General features: G+C 41.4%; 1 pseudogene; it reads right to left on the bottom strand.

The window, feature by feature from the left end:
• Positions 1 to 890: 890 nt before the first annotated feature.
• On the bottom strand, positions 891 to 1,962 carry LOC122439230 (annotated as a pseudogene).
• Positions 1,963 to 6,436: the final 4,474 nt, after the last annotated feature.

The following is a 6,436-nucleotide window of genomic DNA, read 5'->3' on the forward strand; positions in this document are numbered from 1 at the left end:
GGAACTCAAACAGGGGCTCTGTATCAACCTAGAGGAGTGGGATGTGGGGGGAGATGGGAGGGAGGGTCAAGTGGCAGGGAACTTATGTATACCTATGGCTGATTCATGTTAATGTTTGACAGAAAATTCTGTTAATTTCTGTAAAAAATTCTGTAAAGCAATCATACTTCAATTAAAAAAATACAAAAATTCAGTATTAAGATAAACACAAAAGAAATAATGTACATGAAGACCATACTTAACACTGAAAGTTAAGGATTATCATAAGAAAAAAGTTACAGTATGAGATAAATGCTATTAAGTTCTGTAGTAATCAGTTTACAATACATATAAATCATATGATTGTGCTACATATTTAAATATATGGTGCTGTATGTCAATGGCCTCATAAAATGAAGAAATATTTATTTAAAAGAAAGAATAATAATGCAAAAACATCACTGAAAGAGAATAGCTCTTTTTCCTTTAGAAGTCTTTATTAAATCATAAATGTACAACAACTTAATACTACAAGACACTTCAGTTTTTTAAATGTCTCATTATACCATGATCCTAGAAAACAGTTTTAATGTTATCAAAGAAGGGATTCTTCTATCCTCTTACTTGAAAGAACAAAAAGTTGGGAAACTCTCTCAAAAGCAATTTTTTTTTTTTCATTCTTTCCTCCATAGTAAGGTGATGTTCTTAAGTAAACCAATCCATTCACAAATGACTCTCTGCATCTGTCCTGGTGTCTTCTCACTGCCACAGTCATGGCATGACTGAGAGAAGAGTTTCCTTAAAGTCACTAATTATTTGGATAACCTAAAGCTGCCCTGTTACCTCTGGGCTCTTATCCCCTCTTTATACAGTCAAGTCCATGTAAAACAGGAAGCTAAAGATCCTCTTGTCTATCCATATCCAAGTCCTCCACCACCATAAGCTCCTTTTCCTCCTCCGTAACCAGGGCGAACTCCCAAATTGCCACTTCCTGGTCATCCACCACACCTATTATAACCACGACCAAGTCCACCGACCACTTCTTAATCCATCAGATCGTCCTCCCAAGCTACTTCCTCGTCCTGATCCTGGTCCAACATTTCCGTCATTACCAGGAGAATCTCCAAAACCAGCTTTGCCTTTCCTTCCACTTCTAGAACTCTGGACTTGTTGCATTTTAGGTCGAGAAAAGGCCTTTCTTACTTCTGCATGATGGCCATTGATGGTATGGTTTTTCTGCAACACAATCTTATCCACAGGATCATAGTCATCAAAAGTCACAAATCCAAACCCTTTTTTTCTTCCAGACTCTCTATCAGTAACTATCTCAATGGCATCGATTTTTCCATATTTCTCAAAGTAATCTCTAAGATGATGTTCCTCGGTATCTTTAATTCCACCAACAAACAGGTTCTTCACAGTCAGGAAAACCCCTGGCTGTCCAGATTCCTCTCTTGGGACAGCACGTTTGGGGGCAATTGTTTTCCCATCAATAGAATGAGGTCTGGCAGCCATGGCAGCATCCACTTCAGCCATGGACGAAAAGGTGACAAAACCAAACCCTCTTGATCTTTTGCTTGCATGGTCTCTTTTGATCTCACAGCTTATAAGCTTTCCCCACTGCTTGTAGTAGTTCCTCAGACTTTCTTCTGTGGTTTCAGAGCTCAAGCCGCCAATAAAGAGTTTACGGAATTGTTCTTGTTCCTTCTTTTTCTTCCAAGTAACAGTTTGGAAGCTTTGCTCAATCTCAGACTCCATCATTTCAGCCATTTTCCTGGTGAGGGAAGGTGAGGGAGATGAGGGAGATCTCTGGGAAAGCTCAGCAACCTGACTGTTCACAATGCTGAGGTAACAAGAAACTAGAACTTAACTCACCCCGGATCTGAGGGGAGAACCTCCACTGCTCCAGGAACACCTTCTAAGAGCACCTTCACAACGATCTGGTGCCACCCTTTGAAATTCTTGAGCACCTTTTAATTTTCCTGCAAGACATCATTTACATGAGTGACTTTTCCTGATTCAGGAATCCAAATTAATATTACATTTTCTATTTTTTTTTTTCCAATTTTAGATTGTACATATATCACTATCTTTTATTTCCTATTGTTTTTCTCACTAAATTGGATATCCAATGAAGACAAGATTGATCTAGACTTTAATGTTTAACACTGACATATAGCAACATCAATATGTTTAGTTCTTAGGAAATGCTCAGAATTTTGAAAGAAAACTATTCACACCAAAAAAGAAAAATTTTTTTCCACGTTTCAAATAAATTCACTATAGTTAAGCACTGATAATCTTTTGTGGTGGACTGCAATCATTTTCAAATCATTTTTCTCTGTGTAATCCATTTTAAGACTCTAGCCACAATAAGCCTGTTTAAGATGTAAAGCTAATCAGTACACCCTTTCTTTTAAATTTCTATCCACATGGTATTTTTAAGGGCAGTAAAAAATAAAATTCCATTCCTGTTCTGCCATAATTATTAACACTACCTCTTAAAACACTCAAGATGTTTGAGTCTGGAGGGAAAGTCACTTGATCCTCTCATTTACAGAGCACCTAATATATGCCAACTTGTGGACTAAAACCCAGGATTCATAATCCCACTTAAAAAAGTTACTGCTCCAATTTATTTTAATCCTGATGAGATAAAAGTGTTAATAGACTAAAGAATGTCTACTCTAGTGTTAGGTATGAATAAGGATTCTGACAAACAGTAAGGCCAATCCAGAGATAGGAGACATAGAGCAAGAGCAGTAAGAAAGGCAAAAGGGAGGGAGAATTAACTACAATTTCAGATGGTGATGAGATTATGGGAAGTCTGACTCCTGATATCTGAGCAAAGAAAAAAAAAGGATGGGGGTAGAGTTCCCTGGGAGTCCAGTGTTTAGGACTCACTTTTACTGCTGTGGCCTGGATTCAATCCCTGGTTGGGGAACTAAGATACCAAAAAATAAAGGGAAGAAGGAAAAAATGGGAAAAAAACCCACATTGTGACTAAGGAATTTTACGATAAAGAGAACAATTTCTGCAACACAGGGATAAACACTACGTTGCTTACCAGGGACGTTGATTTTAAAAACTAAAATGTTGGGGCTTGCCTGGTGGCCCAAGGGTTATGAATACTCCTGCCAATGCAGGGAACACAGGTTTGATCCATACATGCCATGGAGCAACTGAGCCCACACCCTAGAGCCCTTGAGCTACAACTACTGAATCCCACATACCCTAGACCCCATGCTCTGCAACAAGAAAAGCACATGCACTGCAACTAGAGAAATCCTGGAAGTAATGAAGAGCCAGCACTGTCATAAATAAAAATTAAAATGTAAAATCTGGACTGTAATTCCCAAGAAAGTTTCATATACAAAGGTATGTAAAACCATGAATCATAAATATATAAAAATTAAAAAACTAAAATCTGGACTATTGTCCCAAGAAAGTTTCATATACAAAGGTATATAAAACTATTTCTTAATACTGCTGCTGCTGCTAAGTCGCTTCAGTCATGTCTGACTCTGTGCGACCACATAGATGGCAGCCTACCAGGCTCTTCTATCACTGGGATTGTCCAGGCAAGAACACTGGAGTGGGTTGCCATTTCCTTCTCCTATGCATGAAAGTGAAAAGTGAAAGTGAAGTCACTCAGTCGTATACGACTCTTCGTGACCCCGTGGACTGCAGCCTACCAGGCTCCTCCGTCCATGGGATTTTCCAGGCAAGAGTACTGGAGTGTGTTGCCATTGCCTTCTCCACCTTCATACTACTAACACCAAGGAAATAACTTCAGTAAGGTAACTTCTTGTTTTAAGAGTAAAATCCGCTAACTCAAGAAGAGATTTTAGCAAAGAAAAAAGGATACAAAAGGACATTCTTGCTATCAATAAAAATGCAACACTTACCAGAACAGTCTGATTCGTGAATGCTGGTTCTCCCAGTTCCAATAGCTGTCCTGTGACCCACACCTGAGATGAAGGCAACCAGTAACTTGCTGGAGATGGTAGTGACTTCTGCCTCTGATTACCCTTTTATAGACTAACAGAGTGGATAATCTGATGGGTGGATAACCCAGAGACACACCCTATTTTAGATTAATGAGATTGAAGAGATTCTAAAAGAAAAAAATATGGGGCTTCTGATATTTGCATAATGTCCTAGATGAAAAAATGTAATATGTTTGTACGTGGGGAGTGTTACTTAGAGTTTATGTCAGGATTTTAGTCAATATTTTATGTTTCCTTTTTCTGCCACTATGGAATGCATTCTGCAAAAATAAGAATGGAAGTTTCTTGATATAAAACTTTTCAGCTAGAGAGGAGCCAAGATGGAGGAGGAATAGGACGGGGAGACCACTTTCTCCCCTACAAATTCATCAAAAGAACAATTCAACGCAGAGCAAGCTTCACAAAACAAGTTCTGATCGCTAGCTGAGGACATCAGGCACCCAGAAAAGCAGCCCATTGTCTTCGAAAGGAGTTAGGACAAAATACAAAAGATAAAAAGAGAGACAAAAGAGCTAGGGATGGAGATCCATCCCGGGAAGGGAGTCTTCATAGAGGAAGTTTTCCAAACACCAGGAAACCCTCGCACTGGCGGGCCTGGGGGAAGTTTTTAAATCTCAGAGGGCAACCTAACTGGGAGGGGAAAAAATAAATAAACCCCACAGATGTGCCTAAAAGCAACTCCCAGCAGAAAAGTACCCCAGACGCCCGCATCCGCCACCAGCAAGTGGGGGGTGGAACGGAGAGGAGCGGGCTGCATTGCTTAGGGTAAGGACCGGGCTTGAGTGCCCTGAGGGCAATCGGAGGGAGCTTTTGTGAGTTACCAGCTTAAACTGTGGGACAGCAAAAGAGAGAGAGAAAATTAACTAGCCCAAACACACTGCCGGCCGTTCACAGAACAAAGGGACCCAGCAAGTCCAGAGGAGCTAGATGGCTGTGGACCGGCCCAGCCCCGCTGGAGGCAGGAGGCAGGGGGGAGGGGAAAGGGGCAGGCTCGGCCCCAAGGACTGCATCCCCTACCACACTGCAAACAGGCCTCCAGTTTCTAACCAAAGACTTCCTGAGATTCTGGATGGTCGACATCCGCCGGGAGGGTCGCGGCTAGGCACAGGGCGCACGCACCTGACTGGCGCCAGTGGGGACTTGGGCTGGGGACGCGGAGGGGAGAAGGCTCACGCACCCGACTGGCGCGGGTGGAAACTGAGGCTGGGACTGCAGAGGGGAGAAGGCACACCGCACCCGGGGAGAGTGCGCCCGTGAAGCTCCTGGCTGCCTGAGCTGCTCGGGCCAGGAAAGGCACAAAACGCAGGCGCAGCCGAGTCCGTGCTTTTTGTGGAACACCCGAAGGCTGGAACTGCACGCAGCGCAGGGAACGCTCTATGTAGAGCAGCCGGGAGCCTGAGCAGCCTAGATGGGGAAAACAGCGCCAGTCCCTCCCCGCAGCGCGACGGAACTAGCAACCTGAACAAGAAACCACCTCCTCCCGCCTGTGTCAGGGCGGAAATTAGGCACTGAAGAGACCAGCAAACAGAAGCCAAATAAACAAACAGAACCGCTTCAGAAGGGACCGGTGCAACAGATTGAAATCCCTGTAGATAACACCGACTACACCGGAAGGGGCCTGTAGATAGCGAGAAGTGTAAGCTGGAACGAGGAGCTATCTGAAACTGAACCGATCCCACACTGACCGCAACAGCTCCAGAGAAATTCCTAGATATATTATTACTTTTTTTAATTAAAAAATTTTTTTTTCCTTTTCTTTTCTTTTTTATTTTTTCTCTTTTATTTTCTTTTAAAATTCTCTATTACTTCCCCATTACTCCTTAACTTTCATTTTCATAGATTTTTTATGATTTTTTTAATTAGGAAAAAAATTTTTTTCTCTTTTTTTTTTCTTTTTCTCTTAAAGTCCTCTATTAATCATCTACTACTCCTTAATTTTCATTTTCATTTCACTATAACCTTGCAAAACAAAAAAAAAACAGAAGCCCTATTTTTAAACCAAACTTCATATATATTTCTAAAATTTTTTCTTTTTGTGTTTTTGTTTTTAATATTGTATTTTTAAGAGTCTAACCTCTACTCTAGATTTTTAATCTTTGTTTTTCAGTATGTGATATAAATTTTGGACATTTAAGAAGCCAATATTCAGTTCCCATTTTTACTCAGGAGTGTGTTGATTACTCTCTCCCACTTTTGACTCTCCATTTTCTACCTCAGAACACCTCTGTTTCCTCCTTTCCCCTTCTCTTCCCAATCCAATTCTGTGAATCTTTGTGGGTGTCTGGGCTATGGAGAACACTTTGGGAACAGACAACTATGTAGATCTGTCTCTCTCCTCTTGAGTCCCCCTTTTTCTCCTCCTGCTCATCTCTATCTCCCTCCTCCCTCTCCTCTTTTTCATGGAACTCTGTGAACCTCTCTGGGTGTCCCTCACGGTGGAGAATCTT

Source organism: Cervus canadensis, chromosome 4 (assembly GCF_019320065.1).
Source record: "Cervus canadensis isolate Bull #8, Minnesota chromosome 4, ASM1932006v1, whole genome shotgun sequence".
Lineage (NCBI taxonomy): Eukaryota > Metazoa > Chordata > Mammalia > Artiodactyla > Cervidae > Cervus > Cervus canadensis.